Source organism: Gossypium hirsutum, chromosome D02, assembly GCF_007990345.1.
Source record: "Gossypium hirsutum isolate 1008001.06 chromosome D02, Gossypium_hirsutum_v2.1, whole genome shotgun sequence".
Classification (NCBI taxonomy): domain Eukaryota; kingdom Viridiplantae; phylum Streptophyta; class Magnoliopsida; order Malvales; family Malvaceae; genus Gossypium; species Gossypium hirsutum.
The window spans coordinates 8,004,567-8,018,531 of NC_053438.1; the positions used below are offsets into that span (position 1 = coordinate 8,004,567).

The 13,965-nt window shown below is 32.5% G+C and overlaps 1 non-coding gene and 1 pseudogene across 1 annotated transcript; one reads left to right on the top strand and one right to left on the bottom strand.

Annotated features, from left to right (window-relative positions):
- Positions 1 to 915: 915 nt before the first annotated feature.
- Positions 916 to 10,826, top strand: LOC121214491 (serine/threonine-protein phosphatase 4 regulatory subunit 3-like; annotated as a pseudogene).
- A 2,559-nt stretch (positions 10,827 to 13,385) lies between these two features.
- Positions 13,386 to 13,457, bottom strand: TRNAH-GUG (transfer RNA histidin (anticodon GUG)). The gene has a single exon. It is a non-coding gene; the product is annotated as a tRNA-His (tRNA).
- Between the last annotated feature and the right edge of the window lie 508 nt (positions 13,458 to 13,965).

The window sequence follows — 13,965 nt, forward strand, 5'->3', positions numbered from 1 at the left end:
CAATAATTATAATCATAATTAATATACTGATAAACAAATTATTTAATAAAGTATAATGAATATAATTGTAATACATGATATTTACTGGTTCACTATTAAAAAAATATTGTTTATTTTTAATTGTTCTTAAACTTTATTTAAGAAAAAAAGCCTAAATTGATCAGAATAATAAAATTAAAAGGTAAATTGGTCCAAAATTTAAGATTACACTAGTAATCTATGATTTCTTAGGGAATGAGCTGTAATGAGATTACATCATATATTACGAGATGACTGTAATGTGAGATTATGTGATGATCGGAATATTAAAATCTAAACACCAAACATTCGAATTATATATAACTACGAAATATTTTAATTAAAAAGTTAACACTATTAATTATTTGGATTAATTAATAACATTATAAAAATATAGAGATAAAATTATGTTAAAGTTAAATATAGAGATTAAATCTTAAATTTGTACATAATAAAAGACTAAAACAAAAAATTAATCATTTTTTAAAAATATAAAAAAAAGAAAACACTTGTATCGCGAGGAAAAAGATATTTGTGCCTTCCTTTTATATATATATATATTAAGGATTTTTATACATAATGTATAGAGAAGCTCTTTGCAAAAATTTTAATTTTTTAATACATAATCTTAAAAGAGTATGTTTTAACAAAATTTTTAAATTTTGATTGTAAAATTTAAAAATTTACTAAATAATTTATTTTATTAGTTTAGACAAAAAAATATATATAGGTATGAGAAAATCAATACAATTTAAGGGTAAATTTTGCATGGAAACCAATTTTAAATTACCAGAAAGCAAATACGTAATTAAACGCAAAAATAAGCCCAATTAATTTCAATTGTTTATTTGTTTAAAAACAGCAAATTTTCAATTTTCAATTGTTAATTATTTATTATTTTCTTTTTCTTTTCCTTTTCCTTTCACTCATCGAAGGCCGGGGAACGACAAGCTCTTAGCGCAGAAAACAGAAAGAAGGAAAGGAAAGAGAGAAAAAGAGAGTAAAGAGAGGAAAAATTAAGGTTTCTTCAGCTTACGTTAATGGCGGTTAGGGTTTTCTATTGATCCCCTTCCCAAAAGGAATTCTTATTCTCTCCCGCCTATTATTTCAAGTGCCCGCTCTTTTCTCTCTCTTCTCGTTTCCCAAAAGCCCTAATTCGAGGTCATCCCTCTAATCTCTCAATTTTAACTTCGATTTTTCAATCTTGACGACTCCACGGGATTATTTGGGATTCGAAAAGTTTTCGGAACCGGAGACCGAGAAGCTTCGATGGGCGCTCAAGAGAAATCTCAAGGCAACTCCAATTCGCTGCAGGTCAGTTCATATCTCTCTGTCCTCGTCTGGACCCTAGAATTTTGTTTTACTTTTTGCTACTTCACTACTAGGATGAGTTAGGGTATTAATTATAGCTTCTTCTTTTTTATTGAGAAATGATATGTGAATTTACAAAGTGAAGTTCTAATCTTTCAATTAGTTTTGAATTATTTTTTGCTTTATAGGTAAAGGTGTGACTCTTTTTTATCTATTCCATAGTATTAGTCATTAGGTTTTGGTTTGAAGTGTTTGGAGAAGTGAATTAGCTTCAAGTGGGGTGCCAGATTGTCTTTTTTCTTGGGCTGTTAGAGAAATCGGTTTGAAGTTCATGTTTTTGTGCTTTTTCATGGAATTTCCTCCCCTGGTTCGGGTGCTTATATGGGTCTGAAATGCATTCTGGGCTGTGTTGTAGCCTTTAATCAATTTTACGCTCAAGAAACTTGGAATAAGTTATGATTCTTTTGGAGTATGACTACTGTAGTTTATGTCAAAGGATGTATGCAACTGTACCAACTATTCTAAATGAGTATTAATTCATTGCACCTGTCATCATGCTTATTTTGGTTAGGTTTCTAGTTAACTGGGATTTTATCCTGTTTTGCAATATTAGTACACTGTTATATGCTTCTGCTTTTTTGGGCGAAATTTTTTTTCCTGTATGGATATGCTAATTTTTGTATCGGATTTTAGTATTCTGTTATTTTGAGTGCCATAGTTAATACTTCTAGATGATTGAATTATCATTTTGGGGGATGTTGTGGCAGACGGGAAAAGGATAAAAAGTTTTCCTCATTGTCAGTGGGATGGTTTAAATAACATTTAAGGTCTAACTTTATGCTACTGGGACTATGCAATGATATCGTTGTTTAGTGTGCTAGACTTTTACCAATGAGTTTGGGAATGCTATTTAAATATTCTCTACATTTTTGGGTCAAATCATAAGAAAATCATATATTCTTATGAGTAGAATGGCTCAGATAGCAGCTAAAGTTCTAACTTCATGTTGTGGGACTTTGCAGTGTTTTAATGATATCCTCTGGTACAGCAGACCAACACCATTTTCAGTCTCTGATGTTTGTTTCTTGAATTTTGCATGAGTCTTTGAATGCTATTTAACTCTTCTCTCCTTTTCTTTTGGTCAAATTATTTACATATAAATTCAGAGAGTAAAGGTCTATCGTTTGAATGAGGATGGTAAATGGGATGATCAAGGAACTGGGCATGTCACTGTTGATTATTTGGAGGTCTGTTCAATTCTCTTATCTGGTTCAGGTTTTTCTGTTTTGAATCTGGATATGCTGGATTTGGTTTCGAAAATAAATTATCCTTTTCTTCTTAAATGAATGCGTATATTATTTTTCAGAGATCAGAAGAGCTGGCTTTGTATGTTTTTGATGAAGAGGACAACGAGACATTGCTTGTGCACCGTATCTGCCCTGATGACATTTACAGAAAACAAGAAGGTATTCTTCTGCCTTCATTAATAGCAATGTTTGTTGTTTGTTAAAATATCAGTTTGATTTCATGATATGTGCGTTTATCATTAGATACAATCATATCATGGAGAGACTCCGAGTATACTACAGAATTAGCTCTTAGTTTTCAAGAGAACACAGGATGCTCTTACATATGGTAAGTAATGTTTATAAGTTGTTTCATTCGCATTGAATGCTTTTGATCTCAAATTTTATATCCTTTTTCTTACAGTTCACTGTGCTGGAAGTTTATGACATCAACCTTTATTTCCCTCTCTTTACCCCTCTACTAATCCTTTTTCTCTATTACAGGGACCACATTTGTAATGTGCAACGAAATATACATTTCAGTTCTCTCAACAGTAAGTTTGTATTTTCTGGAAACCCTTGAAGTTAACTCTTCTCCGAAGTTGATTAAACATTAGATCTGTATAAATGGTTAACTCCCTTAGTCAATCTTGTCCAAACAAAGACTTAAGTTCTAGAAACTGGAAAATTTGTAAAGAGAATTAGTTTTGTTAATCAAATAATGTATTTGTCTTCTGCCTTAGATGTAGGCAGACCTTTATTAAATGGGCTTCTTTTGTTTAGTGGCCATATCTTCAGCCATGATGCACAGAATGATTGTTTTCTTAGAGTATGCAATGTATTTATATTACGTACTGTATCGAACTTATCATTGAGCACTTTTGAAATACCCTGATGAATAACAATTGTCTCATATATTATTACCGCAGGTGAAACATTTCACTCAATGAATAGTGAGTTGAGGGAGTTGCCAGCTGTGGAGCTTTCTACTCTCCCAATAATCCTCAAGGTTTTAATGAACTAGTCGTTCTCTAGATTACATTCTGTTTAAGTTTATTTTTGTTGCTTGGTGTGATTCCTGGAGTTCTTTCCTTTTCAAACATATTGGAAGTTTTCACTCAATGATTTTTTTCCTCATTTCTTCCTTATTTATTATTTGAAGTTGTTATTTATTTTATGCTAGTCTTGATTATAATTATTTCAGCTTATGTTATAATTACTTGTAATTTGGAGTAGGTTGTCTATTTTTGTTTCTTTTAGTAGTTTCTATATTTTCTGTATGGTCTGCTTATATTTCTTGGAAAGCTTCTTCAAATTAGTCTGCTCAGGTATACCTGTCTAAATATTTTTTCATTTTGTTCATCAATTTTCCCTGCAGACTGTGACTGAGAGTGGCATTGCTGATCAGATGCGGCTGACAGAACTAATATTGAGTGATGTATGCTTCTTTTAAAACCTTGCTTACGTGTGTTAATATCTTCTGTATGTAGATCTTGCGTAGTTTAGTATTCTGTGGTTAACTGCCTGTCACTTAACCATTGATAATGTTGGTATCCAGCCACATTAAGTTATCAGTTGTGGCTGTGTTATCAAGGTATTAATTTATTTTCCTCTGGCTTCTCAACTCTCTGAGCTTTTGTGTTCTCAGCGATCTTCCATATCATATGGGAGAAATGTCAAACATGTTGCATATTTCTTCTACATGTAACTATGAGCTTTATTTCTTGGTTATTTTTAATTTTTCGCTATGCTTTCTATTATTTGGTTTCCTGGTTTTCTTTGTTTCTGTTTCAAACTTATGGTTTAGTATCTGTCTTGACTTTCTATTGTGTTAATTCTAAATGTTCGGACGTGCTAAATTGAGTTTGATCTCAATGCAGCAAGATTTCTTCCAGAAGCTGATGGAGCTATTCAGAATTTGTGAAGACTTGGAAAATATGGATGGTCTTCACATGATATTTAAAATAGTCAAGGGGATAAGTTAGTACATTTTTCGCTTAAATGCTATTTTTTATTTATTAAAACGTGCTTGTATTTATGACTGATTCATGGATCCATGATTTATATTATTGGTTATCTTACAGTTTTGCTCAATAGTGCTCAAATTTTCGAGAAAATATTTGGGGAGGGATTGATCATGGATATTATTGGTTCTCTTGAGTGTAAGTATATCACTATTTGTTTACAGATTTATTATCAGGGACTGTTGGTGGATTGAATTGAATGTTCAATTTGCAACTTCATATGATTGTTTGGATGTGGGCTTGTAGTTATAAGATATTGTACAATTATTTTTTATGATAATAACCTTTTTATATATTTTGCCTTTTTGAATGTTCCTATGTTTGATGTCTATTTCCCAAAATTTGTCTATTACTTAATAGTTTAGCTTGTTTTGGTAAGGCAGTTTCTTCTTCTCTGGTTTGCAGATGATCCTGATGTTCCTCAGGTGCAGCACTATCGGAATTTTCTGAAAGAACATGTTGTTTTTAAGGAGGTAATTTAATTTTACATGGGTCTTGCTGCTTATAGTGGTGGTGTATAGAGGGAGTTTAGATCAGGTGAAAGAAAATCAGGAGTTCTATAAAAAAAGGTTCATTCTTATTCTTTTACAGGCCGTTCCAATTAAAAATCCGGTGGTCATCTCAAAAATACACCAGGCATACCGTGTTGGTTATTTGAAGGTAAGGATCTTAAATGTTAAGGCTAAGGCTTATGACTCTTCATGTCTTTGGTTTTGTAATTCTTGCTTCTGATTGCTTCTGTCAGGATGTTGTTTTGGCGAGGGTATTGGATGAGGCAACAGTTGCCAGTCTCAATTCTATGATTCATTCTAACAATGCTATAGTAAGATTTTTAGTGCTTCTTGTTAATATGTGAGGCCTAGGGTTTTGTTTCTTTTCCACTTAACTGCAGTGTTGTCTTCTAGGTTATTTCTTTATTGAAGGACGATAGCACCTTTATTCAAGAATTGTTTACCAGGTTGAGGTCACCCACCACATCTGCTGAATCAAAGAAGAATTTGGTAATCATGACATTGAATTTTAATTGTATAATGATTTTTCATTTGGTTATGATTGCTGCTTCCTTTATTCTAATGCTAACTGTTATGAGCTGCGGATTGTAAGATATCTAACTTTGTTGACCTTTAGTTAATTACCCCTCTTTTTTTTTCCCTTCTTTTTTCTTTCAATTTGAGTAAGATGCATTTTCTTTTATCCATTTAGATGTTAGATTTTAGGCTGAAATAACCCCCCCAAAAAGGAAAAAGAGCTTTTGAACTTTATCACTTTGTCTAGGCATGTCCTTATACTTCTATTGTACCCAAATATTACATTAATCTTTAATTTGCACCCAGATATGCCCTTTACCTTTAATTATACTCAAATAATCCCTAAACTTTTAATTTGGTATTGTATGTAAGCCCTTAACATAAATCTTTCATTTGATATAAAGGCTTGTATGGGAACAAATTGAAAAATGAGGGTGTATTTGGGTACAATAAAAGTATAGGGGTTTACTTAAAAAAGTGAAACAGTTAGGAGTTTCTTTTAGTATTTTACCTTATATTGAGTTAAAATTTAAAATGTTTAGATTTAACTGAGGTTAAATGAATTGATGTTTAGGCCTAGATTGTGAGTTCGCTTAGGCCTCCTTTGCTTTTAGTTTGTCTAAGGCCGTTGATTTTTGCAATTTTTTTCTCTGTTTAGATGTTAGCATTTTACTAGGTTGCAAAAGGTCATGCTTTGGGTGAGGTCAAATATTTTCATTTTGGAATATTTGTTATCTGTGGCTCTTCCGATGGGTTTAATCTATGTGATCTATTCTAATTGATTTGGTATCAATCATGTTTTTTTTTTTTCAATAGGTATATTTCCTGCGTGAATTTTGTAGTTTAAGCAAGAGCCTGCAGATGGTGCAGCAGCTTCAACTATTTAGGTAGGCTTTTCTTCAAGTTAGACATCTGGTATTAGCATTCTTTTCATGTTGCTTTCTTGATTCTGAAAGCTACCGCTTCTCCTATATTTTAAACAATTAAATTTTTTTATCTTATGGCTGAATTGGTTTCTTTTCTTGATCATTTTAGGGATCTTATAAATGAAGGTATCTTTGACATTATCAGTGATGCTCTGCAGAGTCAAGATAAAAAGCTTGTACTAACTGGGTAATGCAATTTTTGTATCTCTCTTTAATATGCTTTTTTCTTTCCAGCGTAGCATGTAATCTTTTCCCTAGTTAAGTTCTAATAATAGGTCTCAATAATGGATGCAGGACAGACATCCTCATACTATTCTTGAATCAGGATCCAACCCTTCTGCGCTCTCATGTTGTTCGCCAGGAAGGGATTCCTCTTTTAGGACTTTTGGTATGCATTTTAATTTTATTAGTGATTGATGATATGATGTTAATTTTTGTATTGAAGCAGTACCATTGGTTGAACTTAAGAAATATCCTTCACTGTTTTACATATGTGTCTATAGATGTGGAGATAGAATTAGAACTGATATAGTTGTTTATCCACAGGTTAAAGGGATGATAACAGATTTTGGGGAGGATATGCACTGCCAGTTTCTTGAAATTCTTCGTAGTTTATTGGATTCGTTCTCATTGACAGGAGCTCAGGTGCCTACCTTGATCTTTATTTCTATGTGCTGGTGTTATATTGTATTTTGATAGATGGGATATTGTATAGACTTACACTCAACCTAAATTCCAACCTTTACTTGTCTTAAGTTGCTTTACTGCACGACAATATGTACCATATTCTCTACTTCAGTTCTTAGGGAACCATAGACTTGTATAAAGTTACATCCTAGCATGGTGGAGGATGAGAAATATGAAAACAAGCTGAATTCAGCTTCTCATGCATCGAGCTGTGGAGTCGATGAGTGAGCTGAGGTTTCATAGAAGTTGGCTAGATTCTACTTTCATGTCTAATTAGCTCAATCAAACTTCAGAAGGCTTATATGCTTGATCCTCTGGTTGCTGTTAGATTATTGAGAGATGCTTACCATATAACATACTGAGATATCATGACAGAAGAAAGAATAGCAGTTGATTTTCATGCCTCATATTTTGGTTATCACAATATTTGTAATCCACATTCTTTTTAGTTTGCGTCTGGAGAAGTTTTGGATGTTGATTTGTGGTTTATTGTATGTTGGAGGAATGTCAACTTTCAGATAAGATTTAATTCTTTTTTCACTATGCTGGTTTCATTGCTAGTTCCTACTTTTTAGTTACCAGATCCATTTCTTTCTTGCAAGTGCTTGACTTTATATTGTTTTTGTTGCAGAGAGATACCATTATTGATATTTTTTATGACAAGCATTTGGGCCAGCTAATTGACGTCATAATATTATCATGTCCTTCTGATGAGGTTGGCCAGTCAACAAGTAATTTGGCAAGCAGTGCTGGAAGAGTTGAAAGTCAAAATAACACAAAGCCTGAAATTCTGTTGAACATATGTGAATTGCTTTGCTTTTGTGTTGTGCATCATCCTTATAGAATAAAGTAATCTTTTCTATACTTTTGTATAATCTAGAAATTTTGACTCTTTAATCTAAGATATTAACTGGCCTTTTCTTAATTGTTCAGGTGTAATTTTCTGCTTAACAATGTTATAGACAAAATTTTGTTACTTACACGGAGAAGGGAAAAATACCTAGTAGTTGCTGCGGTTCGCTTTGTTCGCACTATTCTCTCTCGTCGTGTAAGTGAGTTCAGTTTAAGCTTTAGAATAAATTCTATCCTATCAAGTTGAATAGTTCACACTCACTCATGACATCTTTAGAATAATAAAATAGCATTGATACGAATGAAATTGGAGGTGAAACTGTTTACCATGTGAATGATGCCTGACTTCACTTTTGACTACTGTTAGTTGCATGTGAGGATGTTAGTTTCTTAGTTTAAAGGTCTATTTATCTTTTAAGATATGTAGTAATATATGTGGCTTTGACTCTTCACTTTTTCTCAAGTTATGTCTGATAATTATTTGACATCTTGCTCGAATTGGACATAGAGGCTGATAGGGGTTTATTTGACACCTTTATGACATCCATATAATGGACGCACCCATGTAGGGGTACCATAAATAACATATATTGTGTTTTGCTGATTGTTGGCACATCTCCTGCCTCTAGTGTTTCTAACTATTGTCGTTTTAGATGGCTCAGTTAAGCATTGAGCTATTATGTTTGTTTGTATGATTATTGTTTTTTTTTGTTCTTTTTGTGCATTTGTAAGTTGCAATTTCTAGGAGTATGACTTTCCCATATTTAAATTCTTTCAACTTGTTGCAAATTAGCAGTTTTATGGATGCTAAATATTTTTGACAAGTTGAGTAAAAGCTATTGCATGTTCTAACTGGTTAAATTAAGCTTTCATCTTGCAGGATGAACATCTGGTAATCATTTTGTTAAGAAAAACCTTCTCAACCAGTTATAGATGCTTTTGTTGCTAATGGGAATCGTTACAATGTGCTGAACTCTGCAGTCCTGGAACTTTTTGAATATATCCGCAAGGTGCATATATATCTGGTCTGTATAGTGATATTAGAGTATCTTGATGATTCTGTCTGTTAATAACTTTGTTTCATGCAGGAAAATGTGAAGTTATTGGTTAGATATATAGTTGATTCATTTTGGAATCAGTTGGTTAAGTTCGAGTATTTGGCTTCTGTTCAGTCCTTGAAAGTCAAATATGAACAGGTATTCCAGTTACTGCCCTTTTTTACTGCTGGGACTTTTAGGTCTGAACTTCATTGATGTGACTATCTTTTTGCAGTGCTTGGAAAATTGTGGAACAAAAGCTAATGTTAATGTGTTGGACTCAAGAAAACGAATTGATGAGCGTGCTCTGGAGAAAGAGGAGGAAGACTATTTCAACGAGGACAGGTATGCTTTCATCAATAGATGAGTCGACGCTTTTCCTCTGATCCATTTCTGCTATAGTGATTATATCTGGCATGCATATGCAGTGAAGACGATACATCATCTGAATCTCGCACTCGGAAAGTACAATCTCAACCTGTTTCATCTGATGGAGTTGCTGCAAGCTACCCATCATTAAGGTATTTCAATGGCCTCATCCTAGGTTGATTACTGAAAATGCTGTATGGTGTGTTTGGGTTCATAATTTATATTTTTCGTTCTGATTTTGTAGCCCAAGGTCTGGCGGACTGGTCGACTATGAGGACGATGAGGATGATGAAGACTATAAACCACCTCCCAAGAAGCATACTGAGACCTCAGAGGACGATGAAGGAACCTTGGAGACCCTTAGGTTGAAGCGGAAGTTGATTTCTAGAGAGCATGAGAATGAAGTAGCTTATAAGAAGCAGCGTCTGGGTAAAAGCTCCAAGCAAGAGATAGTGTATTTGCAGCTCTGTGTTCGACCCTAAGCCAGGCAGTGCTGCCAAGTAAGAAAACTACAAACGCTATGCCTTTATCTAGTCAATCAGCTGAAGGGACCAAAGCCTTGGTGAGGGAAATCATACAGAGATGGAATCTAGCAGTCCTAGAAGTTCTGGTAAAGTGGTTCCGAAGAGGATAGCCATAGAGAGAAGGAACTCCTAGAAATTGTTCAGATTGCTTGCATAGCCCTCAGACAATAGACAATTAAGTGGCGATGACTGTCCCTTGGTACCACCAAAATCCTCACCTGAAATGACTGTAAATGGATCTTAAGTTATTTTGGAGAATCATCATGCGCAGTGTCACTTGTTATCTTGTTTGTTGTATTCAACTGAAGCATGTGCTTGGTGACTGAAGGGTCTCAGTACGGGCTACCAAAGAACTGGATTCAGAGAAAAATCAAGAAGCTGATGAGAAGAAAATTCGGATTGTTTGTCGGAGGGAGGGGACGGATGATCACCATATAAATTGGAAGTGAAGGGCTGGGAAAATTATACTGAATTATATATGCAAAAGCCAAGTCTACCAGGCCTTTCTGATGCATTGAGCTGAGCTTTGGACTTTCTGCTTTTAGCCTCACCACCAAACTGTTGCTTCTTTAGAACATTACCTGTTTTTTGTCAAAATTTTCACCTTTTCTTTTTCTTTAAGAAAAAAAATCAAATATTGTTCTAAATATTAGCTTGTGAACCAGCCGACAGAATGGGCAGTAAAATTGGGGATGTGTTAGTGTCCCCTTTGTTCAGATTTTGTGGTGGGTGTGGCTGTTATATAGAGAGAAACAAGAGGGAGGGTTTAGGGGATGAAATATAATATTTGATTGTGGGTAGAAGGGGCCAATTCTCTTTGATTGTAGGGTGAAGAGTGAGTGAAGACCTCATCTATAGACAGACCCTCTTTGTATATTAGAATTTAGTAGTAGGTAGGTAAATTTACTTTTGAAGGGGGATTTTCTTCTTTAATGCCGGGGAAAGAAAATAAAAGCCTAAATTTATTCCCAAATTGGAATTTACAGTCTTTTTCCTTGTTTGTTTCTACCTCATTGGAATCATACACTCAGCGGAGGCGAAGGAAGGAGTGTATAATCATGTCGTGTAGGAGCACAAAGCAAACAAGATCAGGGAAAATCAATCCATCACACCCAAATTTCCCTACAAAGAAATAGTAAAATGCTTCATCAACATATATACACAATACAATTATACAACTCTTTCTCCTTCATTTATTTATCAAAATTTTAGATGTTATAAAGTGCAATTATTATGTACTTAAAACAAAATATTTAAATTGTATTTTAATAAAACTTACATATCTTTATTTTATAAAATGTAATTAATATATTTTATTAAAATAATATTTTAACTAAAATTGATCATGTTTATTTCACTTAGTATAGAATTAAATTTATTAAAATTTCAGATACGAGGTTATAAAGAATTAATTTAGTAAAAAAATTACTTCATATTTTATGGTAAAATATTAGTTTTACAATAAACTTAACTATTATAATCAAACAAGTATATACCGATTTCTTTCTTGTTCACATGGATTGATTATAATATTTGTGTATCTTATTAACTTAAAATTAAATCATTCAAAAAATAATAAGATATAGAGGTATTATAATTGTGTATTTTAAAAATTATAAACTACTCATTGCCGTTTTTACATTTTTTAAGGGTAAATTATAAAAATGGTCACTTTTGTTTGTCTCATATTACATTTTAATTACTTATGTTTGAAATGTTATGTTTTAGTCACTTACATTATCGTTTTGTTGCAAAGTGGTCACTCTACTATTAAACTCCATTACCTCCCTAACGGTAGTCCTACATGGCAGTCCAAATAGATTTTAAATGTAAACTTGGATGTTCAGTTGCTGGGATGAAAATAGGTTTTTAATTAAATAAATTTAATTTGGACTGCCACGTAGAATATCCAAGTTAGCATTTAAATCCATTTGGACTACAACGTAGGACCGCTATTAGGGAGGTAACGAAACTTAACGGTAGAGTGACCACTTCGTAATAAAACATAACATAAATAACTAAAACATAACATTTCAAACATAAGTGACTAAATATAATTCAAGGCAAACAAAAGTGACTATTTTGTAGTTCACATTTTTTTTAAATAAAATATAAGTTTCGGATTATTCTGTAAAAAAAATCATATACTAGTTTATTACATTGTATGCTGCTTCTATTTATTGTTGCATATTTTATGTAAGAAAAAGAAAAGAAATACTATTATTAAATTACCGATATTTTCAGATTATTGCTTATAATTTTTTTATCAAATTATATATGAAAGAGATTAACTGAAAAGAAATAAAGTTAAATTTAAATTTAAAAGCTAATGTTCCAAACGAAAATATTAACATGTGTGGAAATAAAACGAGTAGGGTTTAAAAAGAATATATAATTTCTAATTGTGTCTTAGTTCGATTGGTATAAGGTTGTGGGTTCGAGTTCGTTGAAGCGCATTATCCTCTTATTTAAGGGTTGGAGAGAGGGCTATAGGTAGTTCTAGATATTATATAAAAAAAGTAGATATGACAAGAGGTGGGCAATGCCCTAACAACAACGCGATTAGCGCGATTTAAACTCAAACCACATTTAAGGCAATACACACTCTGACCATTAGGTCACGACACGATGTTCTAATTAATAATTTAATTCCTTCAACATCTTTTGAGGTATGGCCCGAAAAATATAATTTAAATAATTATTACAGGAAATAATTGAAAATTTGCAAAATATAGGAAAAGGAATTTTGCAACTGGATACAAGAAGAATATACTGAAACTCCAATTCACTAAGCTACATATTTACATTAATTATTCATTAACTTACAATATATACTACATAAAATTTATATATATTTTAAATTTAATCATTTTATTTTATAAATTATAAAATTATATTTGTTCCTAAACAAATTTTCTGCTTAATTTGTTTTTTCAAGTGTGACATTTAATTATAATAAATTGTTCTGGCTTTTAAAGATGGATTGCCTTGTTAAGTTGTAAATTTTGACACATACAATGGTGAGATTTTGTTTAATAAAGACTGTACATAAGTTTTATATTATTTTTAAAATAATATAACTATTAAAGGATGTTGTATGTTTGAAATAAGTTTATATTTAATAAAATAACAGTTACATATTCATCATGAATCATATATAAAATATAAAAAAAAAATTTAAATAACTAAAACCAAATTAACAACTATGGTAGGAAGGATGTAATCGTAATTTTTAAATTAAAGGTGGTCTTAAAGTCTTATTCTCAAAGTATAGCCATTCAATTCAAGCACGTGAAACATGTATTTTTAAAAAAATATAAAGATGTGGCTGCTGGGATTCGAGCCCAGGTCTCCACGGCCACAACGTGAAATTCTTACCACTAAACTACAGCCACAAGCTTGGTAATTGTTATATATTAAATTAATTATAGATTAACTTTTTAATCTTGTTTTTGTGATGCTAAGCTGGTATATAGTTCAACCCAAACTTCCAATTTAATCTTTTATTCCTGATGGCTGCCATCGATTGCAAAAGTACTGTTCAATAACACAGCTGAACCGTTGTCTTTGGCCAGGAAAATACTGTACTGTTCCAAAAGAATAATTTTACCAAAGCAACTATATTTAAAATATTGCTTAAACATTTACCTAATACAATTATTATAATAAGGCTCAGTGATACAGCCATAACATATATGTTTCTGCTTGTTATTCATATATACTGACATGGTATTCTAAGCCTAAAGTGACTATAGGGAGGGCGGCAGGACTGAAAGTGGGTGAGGTGTACTGAAACTGTGTGACGGAGGCGGAGGCGGGCGGGAGATAATGTAAAATAACTTCATAGAGTGTTGCTGACAACAGGGTGTCCACATCTGAGATAGTGGTGGTCTTGCTCCTTGA